This window comes from Miniopterus natalensis, chromosome 13 (assembly GCF_054644295.1).
Source record: "Miniopterus natalensis isolate mMinNat1 chromosome 13, mMinNat1.hap1, whole genome shotgun sequence".
Taxonomy (NCBI): Eukaryota; Metazoa; Chordata; class Mammalia; order Chiroptera; family Miniopteridae; genus Miniopterus; species Miniopterus natalensis.
Window position 1 is genome coordinate 20,355,346 of NC_142093.1, and position 19,853 is coordinate 20,375,198.

General features: G+C 51.1%; 1 non-coding gene across 1 annotated transcript; it reads left to right on the top strand.

Annotated features, from left to right (window-relative positions):
- The first annotated feature begins 955 nt into the window (after positions 1 to 955).
- TRNAI-UAU (transfer RNA isoleucine (anticodon UAU)) lies at positions 956 to 1,048 on the top strand. Its single transcript is given in 2 exon segments — positions 956 to 993; positions 1,013 to 1,048. It is a non-coding gene; the product is annotated as a tRNA-Ile (tRNA).
- The last annotated feature ends 18,805 nt before the right edge of the window (positions 1,049 to 19,853 follow it).

Sequence of the window (19,853 nt, forward strand, 5' to 3'; positions counted from 1 at the left end):
TAAATTCCAAACATTCGTTTAGGAAAAGTTTTTCTATTTTTGTTGCTACAATGAGTCATTAACTTTCATACATTTCAATGTACATTTGTCCCAATATCCAATGATATATGTTCTTTTAAAAGTTATTTGTTAATAAATCAGTTTCCCCTTGTGTAATTAATTTAAACTAAATTAAACAAAAAAAACCCCAGCCTGGATCATATTTGCCTTTATTTTGCAGTAGTAAAATATAATTTAAAAAAATTATACAGACTAAAAAATAAAAATAAAAAAGATAGTCGTAATTCAGCCTTTAGTGTTTACATTTTGTTTTGTTTTTTTAAAAAGAAATGGTATCCAGATGCTTTTATGAGCCCTCTTGATTTTATTTTTATTTTTTAAAAAACTTTACCTTTATGAGACCTCTTGATTTGAATACTAGGAACCAGTTAAACCAAACGCTCACGCCGTCTCCCAGGACGCGCCCGGCCCGCAGGCCCCGAAGGCGCGCGGTCCGCGGGACCCCGTCGCTTGGTCCGCTTTCGGGGACGCGCCTCCGCCTGGGGGCGCCGGCGGCCGGCTCGGGGCGCAGGGAGGGCGGAGGAGAAGCTCCGGGCGAGGCTCTGGCGCCCCGACCCGCCCGCCCGGCCCGAGGTCCCCCGGCCGCCCCGGGCGCGGGCTGCGCGGCCCAGGGTCTCCCGCCCGCCGGCCTCGGGGCCGCCCGCTCCCGGTCCGCGGGCGCCGCGCTCGGCCCCCTGGGGCGCGTCCCCGCCGCGAGGCCCGCCCGCCGGCCGCCCCGGGCCCGCGCCCGCCCCCGGCCGACCCCGGGCGGCGCCTCCTCCCGCGCCCGCGCCCGCGCCCGCGCCCCGGCCCCGCGCTTCCCGCTCCCTCGGCGGCGGGCGGCGGGCGGCGCGCAGGCGCCGTGGGCCGCGGGCGCCGAGCGCTGATAGAGCCTCCGCGCGGCGGGCCCAGCGGAGCTCCAGTGGCGCAATCGGTTAGCGCGCGGTACTTATACGGCAGTACGGGCAGAGCGATGCCGAGGTTGTGAGTTCGAGCCTCACCTGGAGCACGACCTTTTGGGCGCGCGGCCCCCCTTTTACCCCGGCCCGAGGCCCCGCCGGCCTCCCCAGCGCCCCGGGTTCCCGCTGCTGGCGCTCGGGGCGCGGCGGCCGTGGGGCCCCCGCTCTCCAAGCCCCCCCGCTGCCCGGGCCCGCGCTACTCACTGCTCCCCCGCCGGCCTCCGAGGCGCGTCCCTTGGTGCCGCCCGGCCCCAGCTACGGCCCCGGGCGAGCGGAGCGGAGGCCCGGGCGCTGCGCCCCGGGGGCTGGACGCCGAGCCAGGACACCCCGGGCCCCTCGGCGGGCCCCCGGCTCCCGGCGGCGGCTCCCCGCCCGGCCCGCGGGCGCGCGCTGGGCGACGGGGCCCACGCCCCGCGACCACTCCCAGGAGCCGGGCGCGAGGCCCGCGAGGGGGCGCACGGGGAGCGGCCCCCCTGTAAATGGCAGGGGCTGGCACTGCCCGGCCCGCGGGACCCCTGGGGCGCCGCCCCTGCCTCCCGCCCGGCGCACTCGCGGGGCGTGGGGGGCGGGCCCGGCTCGGCGCCCCCTCTGCGCGGCCCGGGGGAGAGGGGCCCGCTGGGAAGCCAGGCGGCGGGCGCTTCCTGGTGCCCCCGGCGCCCCTCGCGCGGGCCGCCGACCCCGCTGGGCGCCGGGGCGGGGAGGCTGCGCCCCCTGCCGGCCGCGCCGCGGGCTGGGAGCCCTCGAGCGGTCCCCGAGCGCGTGGTGCCCGCGTCCCCGGGCGGGCGGGGCGGGTCCGGCGGGAGCCCCCCGCTCTCCCCGCGAGGGGCCCAGCTGTTTCGTGGGCGCGATGGGGCGGGCGCCGGGTGTGAGCACCCCCGGGGGCGGAGGGGGCGGGCCCGGTGCGGTCCCGCGTCTCCTGGCCCCGCCCCCAGCACGGGGCGCGGGCGGGGGTGCGGGGAAGCCGGCGCCTCCCCGCCTGCGGCCCGCCCGCCCAGCGGCGCCCTCCACGGCTCACCCTCAGCAGGTGCCGGAGCGCCCCTGGGAGGATCCAGCCCAGGCTTGGGGACAAGCACCTGGGCACTGAAAACAGAGCTTGCCAAGCGCTTAATAAGAAGCGTTGTTGATCCATAACTCACGTTCCGCGCGGTTCGCGCATCTAAAGGTGCAATACGACGGGCTTCGGTATATTCAGATACACGCAACCATCGCCGCAAGTCTAGGACGTGTTCGTCGCCCGCACCCTCAGCGCCCCTGCAGCCCCGGTCCCGCCCCAGGTGCCCGCCCCGGGTCCGCGTGTGAGTGCCCGGCGGTGCCCGTTCCCGCGGGCGGCCTCCGCGCGCCGCCGGCGCCTGAGTTCCCCTCGCGGCCGAGCGGCGTGCGGGGCTGGCTGTCGCTGGAGTGGCGGAGGGGGAACCATGTTCCCGGGGGGGCAGGAGGTCAGGAGCCCACATTCGTGGCCCCTTCTCTGTTTGACCAGGAGCCCCAGCTAGGAGGTCCGCGGCGGCGGGGCAGAGCGCGGGGCGGGCGCAGCCTCGCGAGGCGCCGGCGACGGGCTTTCAGAGCTGGGACGGGTGCAGAGATCACGCCCAAGCTGCGGGAAAGTGCGTTAAGGGCCATAAAGCACCGCCCAGGCGCGGGGGCGTCATCGCTGCTGCGGGGGGACCGTGTGCAGGTGGCGGCGGTGGGCAGGGGCAGGGGGCGGGGGGCGGTGGGCGGTGGGCGGGGGCGGGGGGCGGGGGCCGGGGTGCAGGGGGCAGGGGGCCTTCCCCCGAGCTGCAGCCGGAGCTGGCGGCCGGCGGGAGAGGAGCCCAGGCCCCCGGCACGCTGGCTCCGCGGGCGCGTGGATGGGGCCGGGCCCGTTAGAGCTGGTGGCACGGGCCAGAGGCAGAGCAGGTCCAGGAGAATCTGGAGGAGCCGCAGAGCCAGCCGGAGACGAGCGTTTCCGACGGTGACAGGGTGCAGTTTGACAAGGGCAGGCGTAAGCCCGCGTTCAGCTCAGAGCCGGGGCGGGGCCGCCTTGACGGCGGTTTGCACGCCAAGGACCCGGGGGTTCAGCTGAGTGCGGCCCCCGTCGTCCCAGCCGTGGGACCCCGCGGCCAAGACTGTCAGCCGCTGGGACGCGCCGCCGTGCCCTGCGCGACCCGGCCGCGCGCGGACCTCGCGGAGCGGGGCTGGCGCTCGCCCAGCCCCAGGCGGGCTGCGTGGCTTCTAGCACCGACTTGCAAAGTGTTTAGAATTTTTTCTTTCGTCATTTGCCTGCAACCTGGGAGAGTTTACCTAAATTTCAACTTTCTAATGAAAAACCAGACTTGGCTATCGGGGCCCTTACCCCCGTGACAGCGCGGGCTTGCCCTTCGCCCAGGGCCCGCCGCCCCGTGCCCGCCGCCCCGTGCCCGCCGCCCCGTGCCCGCCGCCCCGTGCCCGCCGCCCCGTGCCCGCCGCCCCCTGCCCGCCGGCCCCCTGCCCGCCGCCCCCGTGCCCGCCGCCCCCGTGCCCGCCGCCCCCGTGCCCGCCGCCCCGTGCCCGCCGCCCCCGTGCCCGCCGCCCCGTGCCCGCCGCCCCCTGCCCGCCGCCCCCCTGCCCGCCGCCCCCATGCCCGCCGCCCCATGCCCGCCGCCAGCCCCGCCGCGTCCCTCCGCGCCCCGGGCTTGCTGGGCTGTTTTCTTAACCCTGACCCATCTCTCATTTTCGCCGACAGACAGCGGGCATGTGGCCTCGGTGTGGGTACAGGGAGAGGACACTGTTGGATTCTCAGTCGGTCAGACCACAGCCTCAGGGCTGTAGTCTGCACGAACATATTCCATTTAAATTCAACAAAACAAAACTCCCGCTCTTTATTAGGGAAAATTTCAAACACCCCAAAGTAGATAAAAATAATATATTTAACCCCTGTGTAACTACCCGTTATGACTTTTAAGAATTGTGAATGTTGTTCATTTACCCCCCCCCCATCACTGCAATATTCTAAAGGAAATCTCAGATATGGTTTAATTTAACTTGTAAATACTTTAGTATGTATACCCAGCAGGTAACCACTTTTGTAAAGAGCATAACCATAGTATCATTATGACACTTAACAAGATTAATAATAATACCTCTGCATCATTTACTACCTGGTCTGTTCAAATTTCCACACTTACCTCTGAAAGGTGTTTTACAGTTGGTTTGTTTGAATCAAGATCCAAACAAGGTCTACACATTGCATTTGATCAATCTATTTTTTAAGTCTCTTTTAATTTATACCAGTTCTTCCTCTTCTTACTCCCTTTTATGGTATTTATTTGTTGACCTATAGAATTTTCCACAGAATTTGGATAATTGCATCCTTAAGGCATTCTTTAATGAGTTCTTTAAACCACCAGTCCCCCCACCCCAATTAGATCTAGAAGCTTGATAATATTCAGGTTCTTCCCCCCCCCCAAAAAAAATGTTCTAGGAGGTTCTAGTTGTTCCACATTTAGTGATGCTGATTTTATTGGTGATTTCAGATGTGGCCAGCCAAATCCATCGTCACGAAACTCCGCATCAGTCTCTAACCTAATAGCTTTAGCAGCCATTGGTGCTCTTTGTCCAGACTTATTATTTTATTCATGATTACACAATAGTGGTTTTCTAATTCTATTTTTCCTCCTGTATTTGTGACTAATTCTAAAAAACAACAACTCCCCCCCCCCCTTTCTTCCTTGGACAGTTTGGTTTTCCTAAAGTGTGATTCATATGGAAAAGAATAGAGCTGGGCAGGGCGGGGCTCAGCGGCTGAGCAGCGGAGATAGAGGTTCGTTCCGGTCAGGGCACACGCCCGGGTTGCGGGCTCTACTCCCACTGATACTCTCATCATTGATGTTTCTGTCTCTCCTTTCCTCTCTCTGAAATCAGTAAAGATATATTAAAAAGATTCCCCTTTTAGAGAGAAAAAAAAAAGAGTAGATAATATTGTTAGACTCTTCTCCTTTTTCTACTAACCTTTAGAGTAATGAATTACTGCCCTAATAACTCCCAAAGGTGATGAATTAGTGTTTTATTTTGCAACTTTTTTCTTGAATTATATTTGACATATAATGAACTGCATTGTTAAGTTGAGCAGTTTTTTGAGGGCTTATTAGATGTCCATACACTGTCTCCTCCACACGCCTTATCACAGCTGCATCGCACTCTATTCCTCTGGACGGACCACCATTTACTCAGCCACTCTTCTTGTGGATTGTTTCAGTCTTTTGGTCTCGTAGATAGTGCAGCAATGAAGAGATCTGTTCATATCGTTTTGAATATTTTGCCTGTATATCTTTGAGATAGTTTCTAGATGTGGCATTGCTGGTCTAAGGGATGAATATCTATAATATATAGGGTGTCCCCCCAAAATGTATACACACAACTTGAATAATTATAAAGGCAGTGTTTATTAAAACACATTCCATTTTCAAGATTGAGCTGTCAGCTGTTAAAGTGTGCATACTTTTTTGGGGACACTCTATATGTAATTATACATAACTATGTATATAATGTATATTACACAAAATATAATGTTATATAATATAATGTCATATATAATATAATGTTACATAAAATACATAATATACATATAATTTTCTAGATGTGTGAAATCATCTTGAAAGAGGGTTTCCGACGTGATAATCCAGGTGTGTGAGACCTCTGGAATCCACATTATGAGAGCACTGGTTGAAGGCCCAGGCTGACTGATGCTACATGGGGCACCACAGATAGTTAAGAAAGGGGCACTTTCTGGAGGCTCTGACGTCATAAGGCCTAGCTGCCCAAGGATCTCAGTTTGCAGGGGTGCCCTGAAGAGAGTCCCAGGCTTAGAAAAAGCCCACAAGATCCCCCACTTGGCCCTGCCTGGTCCCCCTGGCCCTTAGACTGTGCCTGCTGCCTATCTGTTAGTCTTATAATGTTTAAAGTCTTTTAAAAATATTTTTATTTTGTTTAACTGATTATTATTTTATTAACTGAATATTTACTGATTATTCTTAACTTAAAATTTTTTTGTTCTGTCTTAATCATTTCATTCCTTTAAGCACTCTTGTTAACAATTATATTCTTTCCCTTTAAAATGTCCCTCTGTCCTTAGTCTTTTCATTTATTTCCTCTTAGTCTTCTTTTAATTTTTTCTTCTAAATTTATTTTTATCTTATCTACTTTCTTCTTCCTTCTAACTTAAACTATAAAACTGAATTCTCTTTAAGTGTTTTATGCTTCCTGCTGGCTGGCTGGCCCCCTGGGAGCCTAGGCAGGCTGCTTCCTTGGAGTCCATGCTTTGTGGGAAACCCTGGAGGGGAGAGGAGGAGCTTTTCCCCCTTCCATTTGTTCCCTGCCTTTCCCCACAAAGTCCTGGATACTACAACCCCTGACCTGAAGGATCCAGGAGACTAAATGGCCCTCCCACTTCCCATAGCAGTATGCCGTCTGTGGTGAGCACAGTTCAAACTCCAAGTAGCATGGATCCTGGAGAGACGTGGGCTGAAGAGGGATATATGAGCTGCTTTCAAATATGTGTGAAAGAAGAGGGAGATATATTTAGTGTTGACAGAGAGGAAAGGACATGAACTTAGAACCAGAGGCCAGGGGCAATGATGACAAGACAGCAAATTTATTTTTTAAATTATCAGCATTGTTGAGAAATGGGATGGGTTGACTGGCAAAGGAGTGCATTTCCCAGCTTTAAAAGTGATGAAACAGCCTGGCTGGCATGGCTAAGTGGTTGAGCATCGACCTGTGATCCAGAAGATCACAGTTTGATTCTGGGTCGGGGCACATGCCCAGGTTGTGGGCTCAATCCCCTGTGGGGGGTGTGCAGAGGGCAGCCGATCAATGACTCTCTCGTCATTGATGTTTCTGTCTGTCTCTCTTCCTCTCTCTGAAATCAATAAAGATATATATATTTAAAAAGTGATGGAACAGAAGCAGGAATATTGTAGAAGAGAATCTTGTGTTGGTTGGGAGGTTGGTGAGGCCGCTAAGATCTCTTTTAGCTGTAAGATTCCAGTTTTAGAAAAGTGACGTTGTGCAGTAGATTTTACTACTACCTCCCCAGCACCTATTTCCCCTTTCTTTGGGAAACACATTATTTCCCCTTTCTTTGGGTAACATACTGTGCCCCTCCTGGCACAGCCTGGGTCAGACATGCTACATCCCCTGGCCACACTGCACATTGGTTGGTTCAGGGGTGGGCATGTGACTTCAAATGAACTAGTCAGAGTCCTTCCATGGGATATTTCTATCTTGAGCTAGCTGGGAAGAGTCCTTTTTCTGTTTAGAAACACAAAGAATATAAATCCAGAGCCTCTTGCAGCTCCCATCAGGTATCTTTCTAGCACACCTCTTTCTAGTTGAGCTATCTGGCCTGAGAGAATGAAGGCTACATTTAATGAGAGGCAGGGACAGGAGACTGAGAGGTCTGAAAGCATCCGAGATTCTGAAGGCTAGCTTCGCCAACTCTCTTTCTGTGGTTTGACTGTGGGAGCCAAAAATGTACTCTTCTGCATTAGCCAGTTGGGTTTCTGCATTAGAAAAGTACTCTTCTGCATTAGACAGACTTGGGTTTCTGACACTTGGGGTCTTAACTGATGCAATTGTTTTTGTACAAAACATCATTTTACACTGATGACTATTTTTTCAAATTCTTCACTGAGAATTCCTTTCAGAAGGAAAAGGCAGCATCCATTTCTGGCTAAAGAAAATTACTGTAATCTTTCAAAGTATTAAACTGGCCTGGGGATAAAGGTAATAGATACTTCCCTGTGCCTTTGTACAAAGCCCAGCCCTCTCCACGAGCACACTTGCCACCTCCACTTGGATGACTCATTCAAAGCAGAACATTTGATTTTTTTCCCTTCCCAAACCTGCTCCTCCCCTAGTTTTTCCTGTCCCACAAAACGGTGCTTCATCTATTCACCTGGATTCCTTCCAAGTGAAAAGTTTAGGAGGCAGCCTTCATTGTGCCTGTTTGCTCCCAATATCTAATCCATCAGCAAGTCCTGTGTCCCTCCAGTATGTACCCTGAATCCTTGGACTTTTTTCCATCTGCAGTTTCTTTCATCTCCTGCTTGGACCATTGCAGTAGCCTCTTAACTGATTTCCTACTCCCACTTCTTGTCTTTCTCCAGTTCCTTCTCCACACAGAACCCCAAAGAGCTTTTAATAACACAAATCAGTTCCTGTCATTTCCTTGCTTAAAACCACCGATGGCTTTCCATTGCCTGCAGAATAAAATGCAAAGGCCTACAGTGGTCTAGAAGGCCCCAAATGTCTGAAATGGCCCCTGCCCACCTCTACAACCTCAGCTCTTGTCTCTCTGTCCTAGCTTACTATACTCCAGCCACTCTAGTCTTTATGCTCCTTGTTTCTGCCTCAGGGCCTTTGCAATGACCATTCCTTTTCCTGGAACACCTTCCCCCAAATCTTAGGGTGGCTGCCTCTTCAACTTTCAGGGTTCAGATATTACCTCCTCAGAGATGCCTTTGAATGTAGTATAGTAGTGTTTACTATTGCCTAAAATTAGCATTTATATAAGTGGTAATTGTTTATGTCCCATCAATAGAATATAAATTCCAACTGTGCCAAATCAACAGGTGTTCAACAAATACTTAGTGAATGAATGGAAGAATAATAGAGGAGCCACATGTGGGCACAAATTCTAAAGCTGAGCAGAGAACATGGGCCCCGTTGCTGCTGGTTTACTCTGCAGATTGATGTCTGGAGCTGGTGTTTAGAAAGTTCTTCAGAGTCTTTCCAAGGTCGTGTCGCTGAGTGTGTGTTTTGCCTCAGTTGGCTTCCTGCTTAATTGAGGAGTAGTGCTCCTACCAGAAGCCAATGAGAAAACACAGAGGGGCAGTGACTTGGTGTTTATAAGAATCACCTGGGGAATGTTGCAGTGCAGCTTCCTGGGCTAACGCCCAGCTTTTGTGAAGTTATAGAGCTGTACTGTCAGCAAAAGTAAGGACTGGGTGACCACCTCATCCATGTTGGTCTGGGATGTCACGAGTTTTAGCACTGACGGTCCCTCACTCCCCCCAAATCCCTCAGCCCCTGGCAAACCAGGTGAGTTGGTCACCTTAACCGAAGGGGTGCAGAGAGGCAAATAGTAGGATGAAGTAGTTCGAATGGTTTCTTGGAGGAGCTGAGGTAGAAATGCTTTTCATCCTGGGCCTTGGGTTTTGGCTGTCCCGGCAGCCCTGCCTTTGAGTAAGGCTAGGTTTCCCAGACACCTAGTCTAGACAAAAGGGAAAGGAAATCATTGTTTCTTGAACACTTGCAAAGAGCCAGCGCTGCTCTAGGGCTTTATTACCTAATCTCCTCCTCAGCAGACTTTTTATTGCTCCCATTTTAGAGGCAGGGCACTGAGGCTCATGAGGTGTAATTGCTCAGGCTCAGACCTGGCCAAACTGAGGAGATGGGAGTGACAGTTGGCCTGATATGGAAGGCTAGGCCTTTTCTGGGTGTTTTGCTGGGGGGAAGGTCAGAGATGTGGCTGGGAGCTCAGCCTGACAGTCGTCCTTGAGACCCCTGGGATGGGGCTTTCCTGGGATCAAGGGAAAAACCCAGCAACTAGACAGTGAAATAGAAGAGCCACCCCGGAAGTTTCTTGGGTTGGTTCTGACCCGGTGGCACAGATGGCACTCTACCACGAGGTGGTGCTGTGGCTCCACCATAGTAGACACCTCTCCATGCACTGGAGCCGGGCAGGGCCTGCCACAGGACCAGCCAATGAGCCTTATTTTACCTGCAGTCTCTAGGGCAACCTGCGCCTGTCCATAGCTTTCTGCCTTTCCCGCACTCTCCCAGGCCAAGAAGAGAGGCGAGAGTTAGGCAGGAGGCCTGGAGATGAGAAGGCTTGAGCCAGTACAGAGTCCTAGCAGTGAGGGTGACTGCTGAGCACAGCTGTCAGGAGGAGGGGCAGGGACTGCTGGTCTGGGACGAATGGGCTCACGACATGGGCCCAAGCCCTCGCCCAGCATATGCAAAATACATCAGGGAAACTGGACTTGCTCCCCCGTGGTGGGTGTGGGTGGGGAGGGGCGTGGGCAGAGAAGAGGCTGCAGTCTGTTTTGGCCAAGTAAAGGTCTGGGCTGGAAGAACCAGGAGGCAGAGAGGAGTCAGGAGTCCTGGGTACCCCAAGTTGGGGAGGAGTCGGGAGAGGGCAGCTTTTGAAAAGGGGGTGCTTAGTGTAGGACAGGGAAGCAGAAAGCAGGGGGTGGGGGCCGCTGGAGACAAATTTAATCAACTTTACAATTCTGTCTGTCCCTGGTCTCTGGGCTGAGAGGACTATAGCAAAAATTCCCCTTAGAAATTATTTTTATATTAAATTTTCCTTCATCAACTGTTTATATAGAATAAGTTAAAGATTTTGATTTATATTTAAAATGCCATTTTAAAAAATTCAGTAAGTAATACACTCATAGGTTCAAAACTCAGGGGGTCCAAAATAAGTGGCCTTTCCTATTTAACATGTAAACAAACAAACAACCTAATGCTCCCAACAGAAAAGCAGCAAGGGCATTAAAAGACAATTCGTGGAAAAAATGTGTTTTGGGCGTCACCCTCAGTGTTGGAAAAACTCTTCTGAGGCTGGCTTGCCTTTAATTTTGAGATACATTTCATGTGCAGAAGTTTCAACTTTCATTAAACCATGTCTTTCCCTGTATGTTCTGATCTCTTCTCTGCCTGGAAGGTCATTGCCCATCCTGAGATCAGTTCAACAGTCTTTTTCTTCAGTTGAGTTTTCATGGCTTCATAGTTTGTTCTCCAATTCACCTTAGAGATGTTTCTGTTAGGGATGTGGTTACGAGAGGAGCCTGAGGGTCATGCCTTTGGAGGCCAGTTGGCCTCAATCCTCAGCCCCAGCTCCGACCGTCTCCCCATTTGGCAGTTATTCAAGGCAGAACAAGAAGGCCGAGGGGCCAGCCTCTGGAATTGGACCTACCCATCTGGGGAAGAGGGCCTGGGTGAACTGAGTCTACCTTGGGTACCTGGAATGGGAGTGGGGTAGACTGTGGTCACAGTCTGGGTGTTCTTATCAACCGGTCCGAGAGACAGGTGTCCCCAAGCATAGGTGAGCCAAATGTGGGGAATCTGGGCAATTCTGGAGGACAGCCTGCCCACCAGGTGGCAGGGCAGAGCTGGAATCCAGACCCTAGATGGGGACTGGGGAACTAGGGAGGCCAGAAGACAGAACTCTTGAACAGGGACCTGGGGTGGGTGGGCCCTCTGGGATGTGGAGGAGCCTAGGGAATCAGGACAGGCATTAGCCAGGTCCCCCTGACAGCCAGCCTGCCTTTGTGGCATTTTAGAAAATGGTACCCAAGGGGCTGAAATAGCCTGTGTGGTAATGTGTGTGTGAATTCTTAGGGAACAAAGTCACTGGGTACATGTATCAGGCCTTGAGTCAACTACTGCTGGTGCCTCAGTCTCCTTGGTCTCACCAGGAGGATGTAGATGCCCCCTACCCCCTCACACCATCTCCCTAGATGTTGGGTACCCCTGTCAACCTTGTTTATAAAGGGTTCCCCCTCATTTCCTAGGACACCCTAATCTGGGCACTGAGGAGGCAGCAATACAGCTCTTGTCTGGGAGGCAGGAGACTAAATGCTGCCTTTAAGCCATCCCCAATCATGTGGCTTCAGATAGCATTCTGCTCTTTCTTGGGTGTCAGTTCTCTCATCCATAAAATGGGATGATGATCTTGCTCCAACCAGCAAACCAGATGAACAAATGAAGGAATAGGTGAGACACTGTTCTGGGAAAAAGGAAGTGAATCATCTGAGTGCAAGATTGTGAAGTGGTTCCACCCAAGGCCTGTGAAACATGGTTGCCCAACTGGGTTGTCTCTTCCTGTGGCTCCAGCAGGTAGAAGCATCGCCCCCCAGCCCCAGCCCCACCCCTACTCAATTCGTGTCCCACATTCCCACCTCCCTGGGGAAGGAGGGATCTCAATGGCCTCTGAGACAGCAGCCAGGAGTAGGAACCTCAATGTCCTGGATGGGAAGGGCCCAGAAAGAGAATTAAAACCTTGTTCTTTCCCTCAAGAAAGCACAGATAAGCCAGGGGGAGGGGACCCAGTACGCATGATCCCCCGAAGGCTGATATGAGTTCCTGGCTGAAAGAAAACCTTCTCCTGTTCTGCCATGACCTGCTCCAGACCACCTGGAGGAGGCAGTTTGGGATCTGGAGGCCAGGACTTGTCCTCTGCTAGGGTCATCGTCTTTAGTTGGAAAGACATTTCGGGGGGGGGGGGGGCCTGTATTTTTGTGTATGAAACAAGGATGAAAATTTAATTCATGCTTTGATTCATCTGTGCAGGAAAAAACCAATAATTTCTTATTTTTTAGTCTAAAACGAATCTGGCCTTTCTCCCAACCCCTACTGGGTGAGTAGTGAGAAAAACAATGAAGTGTCCAACTAGATGTGAACGTCGTGGGAGCCGGCAGTTTAGCCTGTCCGGTTAAGTGATGTTTTGTTTCTCTTGGATAAAAGCGCTCAGTTCTCAGATTGCCTTCCCCAGCGTCTCCCACCAAGATGGTGCTGAGGTTTGTGGACAGACACGGCAGCTTAGGCGACATCTGGCCGGAGCGAGGAGTGGGGATCCTGGGGTGTGGTGCCCTCGTGTTTCCAGGCCAAGTCTCTCATCTCCACTAGCCACGAATTGTGCTTGATGCTAAGTTTGAGTCATTATCGGTACGGTGCCTCCTGGCCTGGCCAGAGCCCCTGCGATGCCCCCGCTGGCCGCCCGCTGCGCCTGGGCTCCTGGCCGCCCCCTCTCGCTGACAGGCAGCGCCCCCTCCTCTCCTGCGGGCCTCCTCGCTGTGCCTGTGGCCCTGGCCCGTCTGCTGGCTCACAGCCCCGCAGCCAGACGTGTGGGAACTGAAGCTGGCTTGGGAAGCTGCATTTCTGAGACTCCTCTGCCTCACCCAGGAGCCCTGGGGGTGGAGGCAGAGGCTGGGTGGGTTCCGTAGGTTCAGAGCAGCCCGAGATGCTGTTTCCTCCCGGACAGGGGCAGAGTCCTGCCTGCCGGGCCCCCTCCCTGGGGCAAAGCCCCACCTGACTGCTCGGTTCTCCTGTTGCTCTCTTTCCAGTCTCTCCCCACCATCCTCTGGGCAGGAAGGAGCGGACTGAAGCGTGTCTTCTCCTTGCCTGGACCTCCACTACATAACACTCCACAGTCACGCCCAGGAGAGAGAGGAAGGCATCCGGAAAACGTGCTCTCAAGGAATGGCCTGGTCTAGAGACTCTGACCTGCCACGCAGCCCCCTTGCATGTCGGGTCCCAAGCATTTATGCATTTTTTTCTTCTGTGCTTTCTGCCCAAGTCAAACCTCATCCTAGTCTCTTCTCAGGCAGAAATGGATACCTGGGGCCCAGGAAGATGAAGGTCATATATTCAAGAAGGGAAAAAGAAAAGCACATTCATAAATTTCAAATATTCTTTTATGCTTGAAATGTTACCAACAGTGGATAATGGAAGCAAAAGAAACGTAACAGGTAAAAGGTGAAGGCTTTATCCACAAGGAAAATCACTCTCGCTCATGTTAGACTCTGTCCTTCCAGGGAGGATACACGGTGAGTCAGAAATAGATGCCACTCAGCAAAAAGCGGCCCAGCCTGGGAATCCTGCCTGGGTTCCCTGGGGCCAAGGCAAGACCAGGCTGTCCCGGGATGAAAGCGAGGCTGTGATTGGTGGGCTCCTCTTTAGGCTCCTCATTTGCCCTCTCCTGTTGGAAGAGAAGAGACCCAGGTGATTCAAACTGACTGGGAACCCGGGACAGGGGTGGGGTGGGGTTACTCCCTCCCCATTCAGTGCTGGGGTCAGCCAGGCCAAGGTGCGAGTCTTCGCCTCTCCCACAGCTCACTGCGGAAGGGGGTCTCACCAGGCAGGGCCGACCGGCCACACTCACAGGCACTCACTGGCGCATGTCTGGGCACGTGCTCAGCTGTTCACGTTCACGTGTGTTCCCACATGCATGCCTATGGAACTCTTAGAGTAGTGCCGGACACAGTAAACACGCTACGGATGCCAGCTGTTGTTATCACTGGGTGCACAGGAAGGTCTCCTACACCCGAACACACAGAGAGAGACAGACACTCAGATGTGTGCGTTCTCACACTCAGAGACAAACAGACACTCCGCCTCCCCATAGAGGCACTTGGACTACACTCCCAGATGTGGACATACGTCACACGGAGGAATTGTGACCAACGCGTGCTGGAAATTGACTACACAGTGGGCATTGTTCTTCCACTGTACGAGAGGATTAAGCAACTGACTCCTTACGACACCTTCATGAAGTAGGTATTGTAATTTATCCCAATTAACAGACGGGTGAATTGAGTCACAGAGAAGTGACAGCTTAAGGTCACAAAGCTGGTCATTGGTAAACCTAGGCAGTCTGGCCTCAGAGCCTGCTCACGTAACCACCAGCTGTTCTGCCATCTTCTTCACAGACACCCACAGCCTTCACAGTAAAAGGCTGTCTCAGTTACAGATAAAGTCAAGGATGTGGCTGTAAGACCCTTTGCTAAGACCTCAGAAAAATTTAAGGGCACGTTCTTTAGACCCTTTGGATAGACAACAGGGCTTCTAAGAATGTTAAGGGCACACTTCTTAGATCCTCCCTGCTGGACAGTAGGACTATGAGTCCCACAGCAACATCACAGGTGATACAAGGTGAGAAGGGCCCTTCTAGAACAAACGGAGGTGTGACTCTTGTCTATGGAGTAGGTTATAATATGACATATTAGAAACCCACAAGTTTTTAAAAGAATTATATCAGCTTGGAATGAAAGAGACAGTTCAACGTGAAAAGAGACCTTTTTAATGGGCAGGAAGCAAGCTGAGAAGTCTATTTGGTTGCTAATACTGACCAGTTCTTCTGGAAAAGGAAGGGTAACTCAGAGTGTGAAGCCAAGAGCCATGGACCAGGCCCCAGGGAAGGAACTGGTGTGATTTTAGAGTTGCTTTGAATACATCTCTTCTCCTTTTTGAACGGGAGTATCTATTGCAGTTATCCTGTGCCTACCTCCTTGTTGTGTTAGGTTTTGGGGGGAGAGAAGGTAACGTGTCTCTTTAGTTCCCAGATCTTTAGGCCAAGAGGAACTATTCTCCAAGGAACCACACCTGAGGGGCCTCCTCTGCACCAGACCTGATTTAGATGTCGAGCTCCTGAATTTGGAGCATAAGCCTGATGACTTCATCGATAGACTTTGGGGGCCTCAGAGGGTAAGTGTATTTTGAATCTGTGAGGGTTGTGATTCGTTGGGTACCAGCAGGCAGACAGTGGTAGCTAGTTTTCAAAGCTATCACCTAGTGAACCACATCTCTTGGTATTCATGACCTTGAATTTTGCTGTCCTTGTGACTCACTTTTGGCCAATAGAAAGCAGTGACAGTGATGCTTCATGATTTCTGAAGACAGGTCCTAGGGAGCCTTTTGGCTTCTACCTGGGTCTCTTAGAATTCTAGGCTCACTCTGGATGAACCAGCCAGCATGTAAGAAGTCTGATTTCTTCAAGACTGCCGTGCTATGTGGAAGCCAAGCTGGCCATGTGGAAAGGTCACCTAGAATAAACAGTAGAGTCATCCAGACTGCACTTGTTCCAGCCGTGCCAGCTGAGGTGCCGGTTTGGAGAGTGGAGATGAACCTGCATTTGACTCTAGACCTTGCCGCAATTGCACTGCAGCCACACAGGAGACCCCACCCAGCCCCAAGAGACCACCAAGCCAGTCAGTCCGCAGAACTATGAGAAATAAAAATAATTTATTTTAAGCCACTAAATTTTAAAATTTGTTTTGCTACAACAGATAATTAAAACAGTACAAAAATTCTATTTTATTTTAATAAAAAATGCAAATTAAATAGTAAAGATCAAAACTTCAAACTACTTTTCATATAAGTTTTTAACAAGTTATTCTTCTTTAAAATATTAAAAATTGTCTATTAAAATTTAAAGGCATATATACATATAAATTCTTTGGTTAATACCCCCCCCACCTTCCCTCTGAGATTCATCAGTGTGTTCCATGCTTCCATGTCACTGAATCTATTTTGTTCATCAGTTTATTAAGTTCTTTAGATTCCACATATAAATGAGATCATGTGATGTTTGTCTTTCGCTGCCTGGCTTATTTCACTTAGCATAATATTCTCCAGGTCCATCCATACTGTCCCAAAGGGTACGAGATCCTTCTTCTTTACAGCTGCGTAGTATTCCATGGTGTGAATGTCCCATAGCTTTTTACCCTCTTATCTACTGATGGGCACTTGGGCTGTTTTCAGATCTTAGCTATTTTAAATTGCACTGCTATAAACATAGGGCTGCATATATTCTTTCTGATTAGTGTTTCAGGATTCCACGGACACAGACAATAGTGTGGTGAAGTCCTGGGGCAGGGAGTGAGCGCAGGGTGGAAGAGGTCAATGGGGGAAAAAGGAGACATCTGTAATACTTTCAACAATAAAGATAAATTAAAAAATAAATTATTAAAAAATTAAAAGGCAACTCTCACTAATATATAACTAAGTTTTTTTATCTACTACCTTCACAATTTTAAATAAAATATTTTAATAAAGCTGCATTTTAAGTTTTGAAAATTTAATGAAATCTCAATAAACATTTTTTCTGAAAATAGTATCATTCACAGTTCTAACATTGCTCCATGTCTAATTGCCAATGTAAAGAATCGGTATCATACTCCATGCATGTTACATCTTGACCTGCATTTGTGCAAACGTAGGAGAATTATGAATTATTTATATTGGAAAATGTTCCTCAGCTGCCATGTGCAACTGTGCAAATACTGTGCTTATCTGTGAATACCTCTGGAACCACAAGAGAAGCAAGAAAATTCATGCTTGCCACTACTGGGCATGCTACTTCTATTGCCTTCTTGCTGCCCGAGAGGAAGGATGTGATAAATTAATCTGTCTTTTCTCTTACCTCAGTGCTCCCACCATTCAACCCTCCCCACACTCCAGAGCAAGGTACACCTCTGATGTCAGTAGCAGCATAACCCCTGAGTTTCGATAGCATTTAGACACGGTCTCCTTTTGATTCAAGGACACAACACCAAGGAGGTGGAGAAGCATTTCCCTCGGGCCTGAATGGTGTTACCCATGAGAGAGGATGTTCAGAGTCAGAGGTCCTACTGTGCTAATGCTGAGTGCTGGATCCCAAGGGACGGAAGTATCCACGTGTTCTTCACTTGTGCAGGTGCATGTGTGTGTGAGTGTGTACGTGTGCGCGGGTGAGTGAAATGTGGGCTCTCTAAAGTGCGGCCTCAGAGTGGGGCCCCTCTTGCCTACCTCTAACGGCATTACTTACTGCTTCCAGGCGTCCTGTGTGGGTCTGGCCAAGGCCTCTGTGCCTCTCTCCTGAAGGTCAATGGAACTCAGATCCTTGGAAGACTCATTCTCACTCTGATTTAGTTCTTCAGTTCGAAGCACATTTCATAGTCAGTTATTAGCCTGGTGTATCAGTTGAGACATTGTCAGTTGCAAGCAACAGGCCAATTCAAACAGGTTTAAGCAAAAATCTCATACAAGTATCTCCCAGTTTTCAAAAGTTTGCATTACACACTTTGCTTTTATGAAAGATCTGTGTCGGTGCCTGTTTTCTTTTTTATTTAAATAATATTTTATTTTTCAATGACAATTGATGTACAATATTATGTTAGTTTAAGGTGTACAACCCAGTGACTAGACATTTGTATATCTTATGAAGTGACCACCCAGATAAATCTACTACCCATCTGACACCATACATAGTTACTACTCGTTAGTACCTGTTTTTGATAACTGAAAGAAATTAGAAGGGGATTTTCGCTTTTATGAAGAAAAGGTGAAAAACATCCAGCTTTTGTTCTGCAGCAGCGATTATAGGGGCAGTGCTCACCCGGGACAGTGAGAGTGGCCCCACCACGTTCCTTCCTGGGGAACCACACTCAGCATCTCGCATCGAGCCCCATAGCTTTGAGCTGTGTCTGTGAGCATCTGTGCTTTATCTCGATTTCTTTTGTGCACATCCCTTAACAAGATGTTTCCTAAGGTATCAGAAAAGCCTAACAGCTCATAAGGGTGTAATGTCCAGCATAACACTGGACATAATGGAGTGTTTTGATCATGGGGAGTGAAATAAAGACATAAATTAATGTAATTGCTTCTTTGAATTCTGCTATTTCGGCTTAGGAAAGGCTTCGTAGGAATGCTCTCCTTTCCGACAGCGGGAAAAAGTTGTATTGTGCCCCACAACTGGGAAGTCCAAGGGCAGAGATATAGGGCTAAAACTTTGTTTTAGGGGTGACTGTTGGAGAGTCCTGTGATGAACAGATGGCCCACCAGGACTTCTAGAGTTGGGCGAGGGGGAAAGCATGCATGGTTCCCCCAAGGAAGGTTGGCGGCCAGAACACAGCACGCCCTCCACACCTGGTTATAACCTTTTGCGAAACTCAGTATCTTAGTCTATTGTGCTGGGCACCTGGGCCAGATTTCTCAAGCAGCCCAGGTGGTAGGCACTATCTTCCTGAACCTGTTGCGGCCTGAGCAGATTTTGCACCCACTCCTGTTTCAAAGCTTCCAGTCCCTCACCAAGCCCCTGATGTAGGTGTGATCTGTCACCTGCAGAGCAGAAATGTTGGCATAGCCCGAGCCCGGTGAGGGTGGAAGGTTTTCTGTGTGAGGATCACCATTTCCTCAGGTCCCTTCAAACACTCCAAGGTCCCCAAGGACGTCTCCCCTAGAATCGTATCACTGCAATTGTGCAAAATAGAAGTCTGTACAATGACACTGCTTCTGCCAGGGAGTGAGGAGGGTCATTCACCCCAACCCCCACTCCCAATGCTACTGACAGGATTTCCATGGATGGAGACCCCTGTGGATGGCCTCTCATAACATTTCACTTCACACAGCTACTCCCTCACTGGCAAGTTGGACAGATTACCCTCCCAGAGACCCGACAGGAGCCCTCCTTCCATTCACTTTCCACTGACCCTCCCAGCTGGATATAGTTGCTGCTCCCTCCTCCCCACTCCTCTCATCAGCCCGGAGTCCCCAGTGTTTTCTGACATGCACTCCCAAGGCTTTTTAGAGTTGGCTGAAAACTAACAGTACAAGGGAAGAAAGAAGGGCTGGATGGTATCTCTTTAAGGCTGCTTGCCCAAGCTCCGTGAGGCCTCCTGCACGCCGGCAGTGAGTCTGTGGATGTGTGTGTGTGTGTGGGGGGGCACACCTTGAGCCAAGACATTCTTGATGGGCCGATGGGCTGGGAGTCCTCCTAGGGGCTCAACCCCCTGCTCTGGTCTGGCTGATGCTTCCTGCCACCCTTCTTCTCTGTCCCTCCCTCTCCTTTTCTCCCCTTTCCTCCTTAGATCTATTTCTCTCTCCCCTCCTGTGCTCTTTCTCCCCAACCTAAATGAGGTTGATTAAACAAACTTTGGTGCATACACACTATGAACATCATAAGCCAGATCATGTTATTAGGAATGTTCATTGACATGAAACTACCTGTGATACATTGTGGAGGGAAGAGAGCTCATAAGGTGTTATAAGCAGTATGGGCTCGGTTTTCTAACCTTACCCCACAAAAAAAGACAATGCAAATCACACAACACAGTCACATATATAACACCCTAATGTCCACTTCCTTTCAGCTACGTTCTTTGGGGTCTAGGCCTGAGTCCCTGGGTCAAGGCTCTTTGAAGGCCCAAAGAATGGCCTATCCAACCAGAGGCAGGAATGCATTTCAAAGGCGACCCATCCCTCCTCCCCACTATGGTGTTTGTCACTTCCTTCCCTTGGGAGCATCCGGAGGGCCTGGCCAAGGGGAGAGATGAAGGTAGAACTGTTGGATCAAAG